We start from the raw sequence: 16910 nt of genomic DNA on the forward strand, positions 1-16910 counted from the left end.
CCACAATAAACATCTCCCTCCTTCCTCAGTAGGTCTGGTCTATAATTTTACCACCCTGAGTGAGGTAGCAAAGAGACAGGGAAAGGGCAAAATAGCTGCTTGCAGCAGTCCTGGTCCAGGTTCAAACTGCAACCTCTGACAGCTGTGATTCCCCCAGCAATTCGCAGTGAAGGTGAGCTGCTTCAGCCCCGCCCCTTTTCATTCTTTTGCTTAACTCATCCTTGAGTGATCCAGTTCAGTCTATGAAAGACAAGAAAACGACACCAGGCGTATTTGTGTCTTCCCCCTCCCCCTCCCCAAAAAAACCAAACCCAAACACCCCACAACAAAAACCTTAAAGAGATAGTGACTGTTTCTCAGTTTCTGTAATTACCCAAACTGGCATACAACAAAGCCACAGCATACTCATCCTAGTGCAAGCCACAGAGCTGGGACAACCCTGCAGCTCTTCTGTTACATTGAGCTTATACTAGCTTGAATTTACACTCAGATTTTGCCTCTGTGCTTAGGCTCAACAGTCTGGGCAAAATATTGTTGTAAATTCCTTTGTGCTCAGGATAAGTGATAATCTAGCTAAGAGATACAAGAAAACTACTAAGAGATACAAGAAAACTACTAAGAGATACAAGAAAACTACTAAGAGATACAAGAAAACTACTAAGAGATACAAGAAAACTACTAAGAGATACAAGAAAACTACTAAGAGATACAAGAAAACTACTACAGAAACGATCTACAGGATCCTGAATAACAGCCAGAATTCTGCAGATATTAGTAAACAGAACATTTACAAAAGCAGCTTTCAGATCACGTCTGTGACGATCTCTGTGTGCTACCTTCCCCGTAGTTCATTAAAGCGCACGTCAGGACTTCCAGAGAAGTTCATCACTTGCTTTGGCCATGCTGGGGTTGGACTCAATCTCTAGAGGTCTCTTCCAACCCCTACAGTTCTGTGATTCTGTGACTGCTTAAGACAAGAACAACTACATGAGCGAGATGCTCTTTCCTATCCTCTTCCCCTCCACCTCAATATTTGTATATATTTGTATGTATCTTTAGAGTTACAGAAGCAACATCAAGTTATGCTGCAGTTAACTAAGAACACTTCCAAGAAATGACCTGACTGCTTCTTATGGTATCCACATATTCTAAATGGTGAAGACATCCTTGTTGAGGTTTTCCTTCTAATCAGAGAAGGAAACACGTTTGTGTAAGCACAAATCATGGTCAATTTATACCTTTTAAGCAGCATTACAAGGGAGACATTTACCAGCCCCAATTTAACTGTTTGTTTTTACAGAAAACATCAAATGGTACACGCCCATAGAATACCCTGTTTTAACTTTTATAGGAATTATTAACCAGGAAATTATGAATTCCAATCACTTAATTCAGACGACTCAATTTCAAATTTTAAGAGTTAGAAACCCCTAAGGCACACTGTATGGCTCAGCTCCAGATGAACCTTTGCACCTACTGATAATTAACCCGTCTATAAGCAAATGTAAACTGATGCAGTGCCACCTCATTTTGCACCTGTAGACAGCCCAACAACTCTAACTGCCTGTATTCAGCTGAAGCCTTTGTATTATTATTATTATCAAATCTGTGCCTAATTTCTACTATATTCAAGCTTGGTTTAAACATACTAAGCAGTGTTTAAAAAAAAAAATCACCATCCTTATCAAAAGGCTTTCAATGGATGTTTTGATACAGCATCAGAATGGAGACAAACACTTGTTGAATGTCACGCTAACTATTCCACTGTTCATCAAGCAATGTATGAGGCTACAAAAACTGAGTGAAATACAATCCCATTGACATTCAGTTTTGATTGCCAACTGCCCAAATCTTGATTTGCCATGCCTTCTTCCAGTTTTTCACATCATGTCGATCCACTGTTAAAAGACAGGTAAATTCCAGTTTTTGCTTCACCTGTCTCCTTGCCATTTTAATCACACTGGGAAAAGGCAACTACAGAATACACCAGCTGCTGGGTAGGGTTCCACTGGGACAGTAGCATGCTTGAACCTCACCTCAGCTTTGACTTCCAGTGTGGAACGATGAAGAAATATATGCAATTTTCCAAAACAGTTCACTTCTAGAACAGCTTTCATCTGAGTTTCTAAAAGTCACTTCTGAAATAACTGAAATATCTCACTATATGCAGTCTTCCAAGTGAGCTACCTGTAGTTTCAAATCTCACAGAAAAGCAAATACAAGGACACAGATGATCATAGCCGACCTCAAAATACAACTCATCGTTCACATGCATTACCAAGAGCCCTATCTAGAAACACAAACCTATTTTTCTCTTATAGAAAGGATTCTAGTTACATACGCCACAAAACCAAACCTACTCTGTGCTGTTAACAACATACTTCAGGATTCTAACATACTCAACATGTTGAGTGGAGCTCCCAAAAATCATACAAGTATGCTAAGAAACAACAAGAGCTTTTTCCAAGATTATTAGTAGACACATTTCTACCGTACCAGCATCTCAAGGAAGATAAGCTTTTTATTCCTAAGCACTGTATTGCAAAACCCATAACTGCAGCAGTACAAATATAAGGTTCAAAGGTATTGCAGCTTCACTTCATATAGGATTCTGATAATTGCCTTCTTAAAGTGCTAATAAAACACTAACTCGTCACAGGGGATGTGATGTGATTCTCATTTTGAAAGTTCTAGACTTGGAATTTGACGTTCTGATCTATTCCTTTCTTGTCATCAAAACACCTTCTAATCTCAAAACACCTTTCCAAAAGTGTAACACTGACCTGATTCAGCAGTTACATTCTACATACGCCCCCATAGATTCCTCATTAGCCTTCTCTGTGTATTGTGTCTTTCAGGAAGGAGGAAATGATTTACAGATCATCATCATATTTTACATTTCAAAACAATGTTTAGACAGGTTAAGGTTAAACTACACTTACTTAAGGGCGTGCAACTTCATTTCTACCCAGAAGCTCCTACTCCCACCATTCACATGAATTTAGCTAGCCGCAAAAGCACAAGAGAGTTAACTACCATAACAAAGTATCACCTGTTACTATCACCTCAAGGGCAAAGTAAAAGGACAGCAACTGCCAACTGCTTCAGGATAGTCTCAAAGAAGGATTTGTCTAAACTCGTTCAAATCGTCCGGCACCAACTAGGCAGCATTCTGTGCTGAAGAGGCTGCACAAGAAAGCTGCAAATAGATAGATAGATAAATAAATAAATAATGCTAGTTTTAAGCAATAGTGTTTCACCCTGCTTGAGTAACAAATATGAATACAATGTGTACTACAGATTTAGAGAAGCGACAGCCCGACCTGTTGTCCCCTGCCCATATTTTAGAGGATTGTAGAATGCAGAAGTCCGGTGAAAAAAGTAAAATTGGGAAGGCATTCAAAGACCAAAGCCTTAATGTGAATCCAGGTACGTGGAAAACAAAGTTCAGCAACACCAAGGCAATGAAATTGTCACATTTACACCCTGCATTAGAAGAACTGTAATACCGATACATGTAGCACAACTCAAGAACAGACAGAGAACTCCATATTTTTCAAGTCTCTATTAAAAAATAATTAGGGCTAGAAGTATAGTTGCTGGAAAGAGCAATTTTTTATTATTTTTTTATTTTTTTATTTTTTTGATAGCTGTGTTACTGCAAAAACAGTATGTATTATTTCACCTTTTGAGAAGCTTTTTGAATCAAAAGTGGGACCAGCTTCTCACATAAATGAGACTTGAGATGTACTGGTGAAGAGCAGAATCTGGCTACATTTAGCTGTTCCAGATCTAACAGTCAGCCAGCCTAAGCTTATGGCTCAAATAGAAACCTTATCAGGTCATCAGAAGTAAAGCCTCTTCTCAGGCTTCCATGGCTAACGTTGTCCAGTTTCCACTCAATTTTTACAGTCTTGATCTTATCTAAGAAATCTTAAACAAAGCAAACTATATTCAAGCTAACGCTGAGAAACCAAAGTTAGGTCCTGTACATCAGACAGCAAAACTGACATAATCAGAACCTTATCTTCTTGTTTCCACCTGGAATAACTTCCCCAAAGACTTCAAAGAAAACAAAGAAAGAAAAAACACTAACAACACCAAAACGAACAAAACCAACAAGGATATCCCTTAGAACACAGGAAGGATTGCCTTGCTTGAAGTCAAGAATCAATGAAGTTCCATCTGTCGAAAGGGAACTGGACAGCGGTGCAACCATCTCAGCTTAGAATGCACACACTTGCCAAGAACTCTCAACAGTTAAAGAGTATACCAGCGGATACCCAACGTACAGGATACTTGTTCCCCAGATAACACAACAGCAAGAGGGCAAATCTTCAGATCATACAAACAGTTCCTCAGACTACCAAACTGAAACAATTTCAGCTCCTGTTCTGAGGAAGAAAAAGTGCTTTGCTCACATGATTGCGTGTGCAGCAGAATGCCAAATATACAGCACCAAGAAAGAAAACAGTCAATGCCTTACAGACCAAACCAGCAAATATTAAGGCAATTAACTGCGCTCCCTCCGGCAAGCCACGGCCTTGCTATATTTTTCCATAGGCATAAATTCAGGCTGCTGCCCTAGACAAAACATGGACAGAATGAATACGATCATTCTTTCATTCTCAAGAGCTCTCAGACAGCTAACTTGGTTCAACTGGTATCAAACTGTGTCCCAGTAAGATTTAATACATTTGGATGAAGAGGGAATATGGGATTTACAGATCCTGCAATATATCACTTAAATTCTTAAACACTTCCAGGCAATCAAGAAACTACACTGAAGCCACTGGTAAGCAAGCATGCAAAGCATCTTTTATGCTGGGAGAGGACAATTTTGATCACTGCTGTAAAACAAACCAGACTTAAGCAACATCACCAGGACAGGTAAATAAACCAAACTCTAGTAAATGCACACGCTGTAACCTAAGAGGAAACCTAGTAACTTAGACTTACTTCTATATGAAAAATGCTAACATCTATTTTAAAAGTGTTCAAATGTCTTGAGGTATGCCTTTGCATATGGCTATGCAAATCTTTTCCTGAATTCACAATGAATATGCAAAAAAGTGGGTAAGACTTCCTTCCACTTTACATTGAAATAACAAGTTACAGCAGGTTTGAGACCAGAAAAAAAAACACATCAAAGAATTTTATTATGTGCATTTGTTTCAGAGTTAGATTAAATCTCACACAGCTAAGCAACGCAATGTTATAAATCTTCCAATTATGCTACAGTTTATTTACACGGGAGGCTACACTTCTGCATTCCAAAAATGTATTCCTGGCAATGCAACCAATAAGGATCGAGTTGATATTGTGGGTTTGCGTGCCATCTTGGTACTTCTCAGGCAGCGCCAGAACACAATAAGCAAGGACAAATCATGGCTTCATGTTTATATTTATATTGTATTCCCTTTAATAAACATAGAACACTTATATTTGCAATTGATACTCCAGTATCTACGGAAATATTATGTCTACTGATTGCTAGTGCAGGAAAGTAATGAACATGCCTAATGTTTGCAACAAAGACTGATGGAACACTCCTGGTTCCTTATTTCTCTTACATTTGTAGTTCACTCAAGGCCATATTGTGTAATTCACACTTTATCCAGTTCTAAAATGGATGTATATAGGTTGCTCCGAAAGTAATGCCTTCTATTTGTTTCCATGGCAACTACAACAGATACAAAGAGCACAATAATACTATTTGATAAGGCAAAGTCTCAGCTACAGAACATTTTTTCGGCATAGCCACCACCACAAACTATGTATTTTCATCAGCAATGAACAAGAGCCCGCACACTGCACTTGTAGTAATCTGCACCAGCAGAGATGAGCCACTGCCACTATCACTGAAACACACTACCCACTCACATCCACTGCTTGGTCTCCATAAATGTTCAGCAGGTGTCGATGTATGTCACTGGGTGCCATATTATCTGCATGGAGAATTTCAGTTCCACACCTTTGCTTCATCTGCATTTCCACATCAGGTGCCATTGCGTCAGAGTGCCCCTCTGCTGCCATCTGTCAGACAGCAGCAAAATGGAACGGGATATTGGTGAGACGGCTCAACCTCTACTGCCATACCACCAACATCTGCCTCTGATGTTGTGGGCTAACATACAAAATAGGAAGCATCTCTATCAGAGTAGTCCTCCTAATAGTTACACCTCTCAAAGCTACACAGCGAAGCTTACAGCCTGCAATACTTCAAGAATGCTGTTTGTTCCTTAAGCATTAATTCAAATGCTAATAATTACATGATGCTACACTATTAGGCTTTTGGAAAGATTTAATCTCTCTTGATTTTAAAAAAGGTATAATTAACTTTTAATATTATTTCATATTCAACTTGACTGCTTTGCCTTTTTCCTACCAAAAAATCATTATTATTGGATGCTCAAAAGTCAATGGGAAAAAAAAATCAAAATACATTCCCATAATTATCAGTAGCAAAAAATATAGGCTTAACTCCACTTAAGAAATGAAAGCTTTCTCAATAAGATACGAATTCCTACAGTAAAGCACTAGGGGAACAGAGGAAACATAAGTACTTCTGAGCACTGACATATCAGTGACCTCCTATGAGTTCCCCAAACACACCACAAAAGGAAAATGAAGAGCTTTCGGAATGTATGAAGTAGGATGTAACAAAAGTCTGAAGGAGCCAGCAGACCAGATACTTACATTTACGCAACGGTAAACGTTCTCTCTGCATGAAGATACGTACAATACAGTTTCCCATTCTAGCCAATTAGTATTCTTCCTAAGAGCAGACAAACTCTCTGTACTGTACGATATGTAGCAGTGGTTCAGGAAACAATAACTGGACAGCCATAGCAAATTGTTTTGGTGAAGTGGGTCTTTAAAACTTTCTACAGAATATATGACTTTGTATATCAACACAGGTAGAAAACATCTCATTTTCCCTGCACTTCCAAACTAAACTAATTATTAAACATATTGTAATACACTAAGAAAACGTGTTTTTAAATAACTTTTTTCTTCACACAGTTCATTTAATACAGTATAAAAAACAGATTACTCTTACTAGTATGTATTTCCCAGCACAGACATGTGATCACCATCCATATTTTAGAAAGACATTCAAAACATCCTAGCAATCATCATATGAATCATTAGATAAATATTAAACTTCTCTACTTTTTCTGCTGTGATATTAATATTCCTGCTTTGGAGCTGATGCACTGTTTGTCTAGTGTTCAACGTCATAACAAAAACTGTTTCCAATATATATCATTTACCACATCATAACAACTTATACTAAATATTTCAAAATCTGAAAACTAAGGTAAGCTGCACAAAAATGCTTCATGAATTGAAGAATCCAAAGAAATCTATAGATACAACTTCTACTAGATCTCTGAAAACAGGATATAGTCCACAATAGCACAGAAAGGAAAAGGGGGAGAAGTGGGGGGAATACAGAGAGGAAAGCAAACTACCATTTCTGTACATGGACCTGTCTCATAAAACATGCAGCCCCTAATGCAGGATACAAGACTTCCTACAGTCTTGTAAGTTCGAGCAATTTATTACTTAACGTGAAAGGTGCTGGAGATTACCTGAATTTTCACATTTTCACATGCTTTTCTCATTAAGCTTACAGTAAACGAAACAGGCAACGTCAAATAATTTTTAAACAATATTTAAATGTACAAATCATCGAAACACAAAGGTTGGAAAAGATCTACAAGATCATCCAGTCCAACTGCTGACCTATCACCGACATTCCCCACTAAACCACATCCCTCAACACAACGTCTAAACGTTCCTTGAACACCTTCAGGTACAGTGACTCCATCACAACCCTGGACAGCCCATTCCAGTGCCTGACCGCTTTGTCAGATAAGTAGTACTTCCTCATGTCCAGCCTGAACCTCCCCTGGAATAACTTGAGGCCACTCCCTCTCTCCTGTAACAGTGATAGGATGAGAAGAGGCCAACCCCCAGCTCACCACAACCTCCCTTCAGGTAGTTACAGAGTGCAGTAAGGTCATAGAATCATAGAATCACAGAATTGCTCAGGTTGGAAAAGACCTTAAAGATCACCAAGTCCAACCACAACCTAACCATACTACCCTAACAACCCTCCACTAAATCATGTCCCTCAGCACCACATCCAAAGGTTTCTTAAACACATCCAGGGATGGTGACTCAACCACCTCCCTGGGGAGCCTATTGCAGTGCTTAACAACCCTTTCTGTAAAGAAGTGTTTCCTGATATCCAACCTAAACTTACCCTGGCGCAACTTGAGTTCATTTCCTCTCGTCCTGTCACCAGTGAGAAGAGACCAACCCCTGAGCCTCCTCTTCTCCAGACTGAACAATCCCAGCTCCCTCAGCTGCTCCTCATAAGACTTCTGCTCCAGACCTCTCACCAGCTTAGTTGCCCTTCTCAGGGCACACTCCACAGCCAGCCCAAAACCAAACACAGTACTCGAGGCACAGCCTCATCAGTGCTGAGTACAGAGGGACAATTACTCCCCTGTTCCTACTGGCAGCACTATTCCTGATACAAGCTAGGATACCACTGGCCTTCTTGGTCTGATGGGTACACTGCTGGCTCATGTTCAGCCAAGCATCAACCAATACCCCCAGGTCTGTTTCTTTTACAGTCTTCCAGTCGCTCTGCCCCAAGCCTGTAGCGTTGCCTGTGGCCAAAGTGCAGGACCCAGCACTTGGTCTTGTTGAACTTCATCCCATTGGCTTCAGCCCTGCAATCCAGCCTGTCTGGATCCCTCTGTAGGGCCTCGTTACCCTCAGGCAGATCAACACTTCCTGCCAACTTGGTGTCATCTGCAAACTTACTGAGGGTGCACTCAATGCCCTCATCCAGGTCATCAGTAAAGATACCGAACAGGACAAGCCCCAGTACCAAACCCTGGGGAACACTGCTCATAACCAGTCGCCAGCTGGAGTTAACTCCATTCACCACCATTCTCTGGGTCCAGCCATCCACACAGTTCTTTACCAAGCAAAGAGTACACCTTTCCAAGTCATGAGCCACCACCTTCCCCAGGAAGATACTGTGGGAGACAGAGTCAAAGGCTTTACTAAAGTCTAGGTAGACCACATCAACAGCCTTTCCCTCATCCACCAGGCAGGTCACTAGATCATAGAATACTAACAGCATTTTAATGAAAATGGGCCAACACTTCTGCCCAAACCCCCCAGGTATCAATTCTCCATCCCATACTACTCAATATTACTGATGACTCAAACAGAACTATAAAACATCTAATACATTTTTTTTTTGCACATGGCATACAAGTAAATGGGATTATAAACAATGAGACCATAATGGAGTAATCTCTATCATCTGATAAACCTGGCGCAATAGAACGTGCGCTAACACAGCCAACTATCAGGTCATTCAACTACAAAAAAAAAAAAGGGTGCACAGAAAATTTTCTGTGTATTTGGAAACAGAACTGGAAGAATGCTTATACTGGAAAAGCACCCAAACACAAACACCACAACTGCATGCTTTTAGCAAGAACAAATCTCAGGATCATCATCTTCTTAGAAGAAGGATATCATTTTCCAACCCAAGTCATTCTATGATTCTATGATGTTATTTGCAGAACTGGTAAGAAATTTGTGAATTACAGCCTTTTACATCTAGGAAAAACAATTACGCAGCAACAAAAACACCACCCATATAAATTAGTCTCCTGGAGAGTGCTACATGCTGTATTAAATATCTGAACCAATTACAAGACTGGCCACAGGATAGGGCACCAGAGACCATGCACTTCTTGGACAGTCTACTTGTTCCAGGCTCTTCAACTACTGCTTATCTTACATCCTCACAGTAAAGGAATAAAGATATCCTTTCCAGACTGCTGTTTCTACTCTATTCTTCAGCTTTTGAGCCTGTCAGAAGAAAGAAAAACCCCGAGGAGCCAACAGGCAAGTACTGTACAAACTGTATTTATAACTGACATTTTCAAAGACGCAATCATTGCCAATGAGGCACACAAACAAAATCATAAGAAGCACACAGGACCTGCCATCACCCTGCAACTTTTAAGGAGAGGTGTTGTTTTCCAAACATGACATAATACGTCCTTTTCAGTTTTGGAGCACGAAGTTATAAGTATACCAAGATATTATTTCATGTTAAGAGATTTTAAGCTGCAGACCTGAAGAACATAACCAATACCTCTGAAATGTGTGTTTTGCTACATTTTGGCTAGTATGAACAAAAATGCTTCTTGGCTGTTTGAAATAGCACACAAAGCTAAGAAGACTAGCTGATCTCCTTCCCAACCATACAGAGCTACATTTTCAATTAAAAACTAATGCCCAGACACAGAAACCACCTTTGAACATAACTTTGAAAATGCAGATGGAAAAGAGTAAGTTCAGTAACGTTGTTCTTCATACCAGGTGAGAAAGGAGGATATCGAATGCATACCCAAAACACCAGGTGGTATTTCCATCTGCTGCAACAGTCCCAGGAACAACCCACTGAATGGGGTTGGGAATTTTATCTTCCAACACACAAGAAAGTAAATTAGGGCATTGTTACGATTTTGCACTGGAAATTCAAGCAGAGAGCAGACAAAAATATAGACACAGTTCAAAATTGAATGGAGATGAAATTCTAGATTCAATACGCTTGAAACAAAATGAGAAATAACAGGGTAAAAACACCTACTACCAGCTATGTACAGAAAAGAACACTGGCAAGCCCGCACCATTGAGAAACAAAGCCAAAAGAAGTACTACAGCAAAGAGCTGTTTTAAGGATTCAAATCATGCCAGAGAAAGAGCAGCAAATACAGCTCATCTCTTACTCAGGTTGCTTTAATTTAAATATTCAAATAAACAAATGCTGATGCATTTACACAGTCTTCCTCTAAAATGCAAACTCCACTTTCTTAGCTACTCTTAGAATCTCCTTCAACTCTGCCTTTACAATGCGATATCCCTTTCCTCTTTCATGATCAAATCCTTGGACATCTACATTTGTTTTCTGTCTCCAATGACATAAGAGTAGTGGAGAAATTAATGAAACATATTACGTACGACTTATGTAAGCGGTTTTAATTGTTATTTTAGGTTGCATTAGGTTCTGTGGTTTCCTCCTACATCTACAGGTAACCAGAGAAGAACATGAGGTTTGTAAACTCCAAAGAGCTCCTACAAAATATCTCACTTTCTTGTTTTTAAATTGGGCTCAAACCTTTAAGGACTGCTAAGAACCTTTATCCTTTAGCTCTAGTGACCTTTGGAACTTCCTTGAAAACTGTGCTCTTCCTTTACTGCAGGGCTCACAAAAATCTCTAGGATTTTTAGCGCATTTTTTGTAGGCGGAGGGGATAAAGCTGAAACCAAGAAGTATCTACCTCTAACACTTTTGTTGGAGGAGATAACAACTTACATATCTACAACTGCAGACAAAAATTGAAGAACTTAATGAAAAAAGTTTAAATAAAGTGCTCCCTTTGATCTCCTACACTAGAGTAATTTAATACATTTCACAACTTCAATTCTTGCTGGGGGATAAAATGAAAAAGGCAGTAAGACTTGGAACATCCCGCTTAACACAGAGCTGTACAAATGTTCCAATTATGATTTCTCATTCTCTATGCCATTTCTATGCTTGTTTTCTGCCAGAGGCACACAAATACCTCCGGCTTCTGTCATTTACAAGGTTCATACTTTCCACCAGGCTACTGGCAGATGCCAAATAGGCTCTGCTACCTTCACTCCTTCATAAGTACTCGAAGGGAAGCAAAATGGCATCTCCTGTGTTCATTCTACCTTTGACTTTAAAATATGGAAGTGTTTGTAGTATAGCATACTTCAGACTTCTAACAACTCAAGAGTATAATACTGTAAGACTTCAGTTAGAAAAGTACAGTTAAAAGTTAGCTAGCACTTTCTGACTCTATGTTTTTATGTTCTATACAGAACACTAAAGAGAATATTCAGAGTCTGTATTCCTAACACAATATGACGTTATCAATATCTCATAGAAGTTCTCCCTCAGAGAATAAAACTCAGAAAACTTACTGCTTCATTTAATGCAAGTTAAAGGATAGTAGAGCATCTAAGCCAGATATTAAGCTGAAAGCATTTTTGTCCTGGTTTCAGCTGGGATAGAATTGCTTTTCTCCATCAGGTCTGGCATGATGCTATGCTTTGGCTTTAGGAGCAAAACAATGTTGATAACACACCAGTGTTTTAGTTGGTGAGCAGCGCTGCGAAGAGCCAAGGATGTTTCAGCTTCTCACGTTGCCCTGCCAGTGGGAGGGCCGGAGGGCACAAAACCACCACCTAAACCGGCCAGAGGGATATTCCACACCATATGGCATCAGGTAGAAAAGCTATAAAACTGAGGGGAGTTTCATGTAACACACCATTAGAAAGCACAAACTAAGCACATGAATTCAGACACTACCACTACCATCAAGCATAACTTAAAACACCTCAAACACAGACAAAAGTCTTACCAGCATCAAAACGTACCTTTCAATTATAAGCTGTTCCTTCATAATTGCTTAAGAAGCTTAGCCAAACTTACAACTTACAATTAGTTTTCAATGTATCAACTGCCTATCACAACCAGGAGGTTTGGTAGAGAAAGAACCTTCACAAAGGCTGCCTGCCTTAAACATACTCCATTCCAATTCAACTCACACAAGCCATTTGTACAACTCAAACAATCACCAACAATGATCTACCTGCTCCCCAGGACTTGTTTACCAAATCCCCTTAAAAATCTTGGCCTCTTTGAAGGAAAATAAGTGGCAACAGGAACATCTTCTGTCTTAACGCTCCTTCCGCCAACACGACAGAAGTGGTAGCTTGATTTAAAAGCAAAAAGGAGCAGAGGAAGCTGGGTAGGAACAAGTAAGGAAACCCCAAGAAAACATCTGAAGAAAAAAGCAGGGCTGGAAACAGGACAGTCATTTGCATACCCACTTCCCCACAAAACCAAAAAGTGTCTACACGGTTCAGAAACACAGTACTCTCATGTAGCTGTAAAACCTATCAGAAAGTTTATCACAACCTTCCTTTCCAGGAAGTGCAGGTGATAACTACCTACTATACTACTACATCCTAAAGATTGAGCATGGGTTGTAAAAGTCTAATGAAGTTATGATTAAAAAAAAAACAGAACAAAAAAAATCATTAAAAAACAGAAGAAAAAACCCACCAAAAAAAGCCAACAAACAACAACAAAAATCACACTAAAAATGGTTAAATGTGAAATCATGCAAGTCACCTTGAACCACCAAGGCACCATCTCCCTCCAGTGCACAAAACAGACTAATTAAGATGCTGGTTTTCAGCTGAACCCATGAATGGGCCAGGAGAGAACAAGATTGTTCAACCATTCATTTAACAGCCAGTGCCTATACTGTCACAACGCAAAAGTGACAGAACTCTCGCCATGCAGCTTTACCATCACAGTGCTTAAGTTCTTCTGCTCCCCTTGTAGTGCTGGAATCTCAGCGAGAAAAGGCAACCTTATTCCTCCATAATAGCATTACATCCTGGTAGATTTTAGAACAGACTTCCATTGCACTTCTGCACGTGCACAAGCTTTAACTGAAGGTACAGTTTCACAGTCTGTTTGAAATCAGGTAAGCCTATGCTGTCACAAGCAGAGGAAGATGACCTAGCTTACTTTCATCCTAACCAGCTCCTCACCACATCATCACACAGTGAGCCACATCAAGAAATCACTCTGGCTGAAAAGTAACTAGGGGAAAGGAATGAAAATTATTTTTATTTTTATCTGGATCACACACCACATGAACACTAACAGTGGTACAAGAGGCAGGTAGAATATATATACCCTTGGACAGAATCAACTCTAGGCATTAGAGCAAATCTATAATGAAATAGAGCTGAGATAGAAGGAAGAAGAAAGAACGGTGTACGGATAATTACATACAGCATTTATTTATCTATGAGAGCAATAAAGATTCACACATATAAAACCAGACATGAGTCTTGACAATGCAGAAACGTCATGAAGACTGAAGCACTTCTTAAGTATAATGGCTAACAGGAAATAGCACACAGAGAAAGCTGATTAGTATACAATAAATGCCAGGAATGTCAACTCAAACAGTACAAGTTCAGTCATGAAAGAAATATTAACTAGCCAGAGCAAATATGGGCTAAGCGCGAGAAGTATAAGAAGGCAAAGGCAAAAAAACTGCATTTGTCCCAGACATTACGATAAAATCTCTGCAAGGAGCAACAGAAAATGGCACTGAGATCACAGTGAGTCAGGAAAATTGATTTAGCAGTAAAGCTTGGAATAATCAGACCACAACTACATACAACAGTGGGAGAGCTGCAGCAGGTAAGGTGGAAGATGTATGCAACACACGGAAGCAAGCAAAACTCATTTCTGTTGACCAAGAAAATGGACAGTTATGAAACCGTAAACAACTCGGTGCTATTCAAATATTATCTGCAGATACATATAAAAAAAGTTGACTTGACAGAGCTATGTCCACCGTTAACAGTCAGTCTCACTATCTGTTAGCAAAAGAAATTTTCACATAACAATTTTGAGAGAGAAAGACAGACACGTGCTCTCTAAACGGGTCAAAGGCTCCATTTGTCATTTTTCTCCTGCACAATTTGGGATTTTCAGAGTAAACTAGATTCTACTCTAACTTAACTTGCATCAAACTAACGTTTGCTTCCATCAAACTCAGTCATCTGCGCGGACAGCAGTCAACTGAGGCACCAGGAAGAAAAATATCCTTTACCTATTTGTTGCAGAAGTTCGATGATGTTTCACAAGAAAAGTCAAAGGGAAGTCTCATGGTTTGAAAGCAGATAAATAGAAGCACTGAGAACTCAATTCTGTCCGCATCTCACTCACACATGTTGCTGAAGAAATCTGTTTGTTTTTGTTTTCCCCACATTAACCTCTTCATCTTCCCATTTCTCTGGCTACTGAGACACATGGGTAAAACAAAGAAGGCTGAAGAAGCACAAGAGCATCTTATGTTGATTTGAGCTGTGTCCATAACAACTGAACATCTAACACAAACCTGTAAAATGCTACCAGAGAAGCTCCTTCTGAAAGAACTGTATCTGTGTCTTAATTTTTCATCATTCATTTTTCATCATCATGGGTGGTCAGGCACTGGAATGGGCTGCCCAGAGAGGTGGTGGAGTCACCGACGTTTAAAGAGCGTTTGGATGTTGTGTTAAGGGACATGGTTTAGCAGGAACCATTGGTGAAGGGTGAATGGTTGGACTGGGTGATCCTGTGGGTCTTTTCCAACCTTAGCGATTCTATGATTCTATGATTAAAACAGAAGACAACAGAAGCCTTTTAATTTTAAGTGAGGTGAGTAGTAATACACTAATGTTTGGAAAACGCACAGGTTGAGAGCAAGAAGCATCTATAAATGTTATTAATGGATTAATAAATCTAATCAGTACGGGAGTTAGACTGATGCGTTTGCAGAATTAAGTCTAAAGATAAAATACTGAATGGCAATCCAATTCAATCAGCCTTCCCAATTGATGGAGTCAAGGATGGAGTCAGGGAAGAACAGTCCATAATTAAGTGGAAGAAGTAGTGGTTAATGGTAAATGTAATGCACACATTTCCAAATTTTCCATCTTCACATAGAGGAATCTTCTAAAATCAGCTCAAGCGAGAACTTCCCCATTACACTGTCAAATGCTTAAATCATTCATGACCTTTACACTTTTTCAAGTCTCACTGCATCATTTGCTTTTCACACCACCCAATTTTGAAGCAATCTCCCTAAGCTACCTGATAATTCAAACAAGAAATAAACAACAAGCATTTGTAAGAATCAAGCTTCAAGTTTTACTGAAGTACTACAAACCACAAGCCCGGATGAAATAATACATACTATAGATGGGGGGGAAGTGATAATACTCCTATTCAAATTCTATTTAGGTCTCAATTTGGGGGCAGGCAGAAGGAGAAATTAACCTTTTCACTTGCATGTGTCAAGCAGCTGAGCAAAAATAGGGAACCTTATATTTACAAGTTCAGTAACGGAAAAACAACCACAAATTATAGACACCATGTGACAAGTTGTTGTCTGTAAATAAGACACTTCCAAACAAGGATGTCTGTCCAAACTACACACTGAACCTCAGCAGTTTTGGGAAACCAAACATCAGCTACCCAGCAGTGTGACAGAGAGAAAGGGAAAAAAGAAGCCCTAAGAAAGATGCGCTTGAAAACACTCAGGCACTATGAATTCATAGAAGTAACACTGCCAAGGAAAAGTGACATGAGAAACACAGAACGGATTAAACAGAAGATAAAACCTCACCATGAAGAAGGTAACACTAGACCATGAAGGCAAATAAGATCAAACTACAAAAACTCTTCTATCTTAGTAAGAGAAAACACTCTCAATGCATTTAAGATCTCTTAATAGAAAGCGAACATTTCCAAGGGTTATAAAAGCATAGAAGTCTTTTTCATACCCACTGTACCACCTTCCAGAAATATACCCTCAAAAATAATTTCTTCGTCATTGCTACGGATGGAAAAACTTGCAGCTGGACTGTTCAAACTTCAATATGCCTGTTAAGGTTTTTTCTTATTATTTTTGGTGAAGAGCTCCTGAGAAGGGCTAAAGATAAAAAAAATCCTTGCAATTTAGTAGTTAATTTAGTAGTTAGATACTGTACAAAGATAAAATCGTATTTGAAGCAAAATTTTGACCACTGAATAATGGAAAGCAGAACTAAAGATTTTTACTTAACTGTTGGTGTGAATAACTATTTTGTATCATTTTCAGACTCACGGGGAACCACGTGGGCTCATCAACATTAAAACCCTCAAGCTGTGTTCTGGGTGTAGTACAGTGTGAGAATATTCTATGTGCTTAGAA

General features: G+C 39.3%; 1 protein-coding gene across 5 annotated transcripts in view; it reads right to left on the bottom strand.

Moving 5' to 3' along the window:
* Nucleotides 1-16910, bottom strand: part of USP9Y (ubiquitin specific peptidase 9, Y-linked) — a 98429-nt gene that overhangs the window by 73858 nt on the left and 7661 nt on the right. The window lies entirely within an intron of this gene.

This window comes from Gallus gallus, chromosome 1 (assembly GCF_016699485.2).
Source record: "Gallus gallus isolate bGalGal1 chromosome 1, bGalGal1.mat.broiler.GRCg7b, whole genome shotgun sequence".
Taxonomy (NCBI): Eukaryota; Metazoa; Chordata; class Aves; order Galliformes; family Phasianidae; genus Gallus; species Gallus gallus.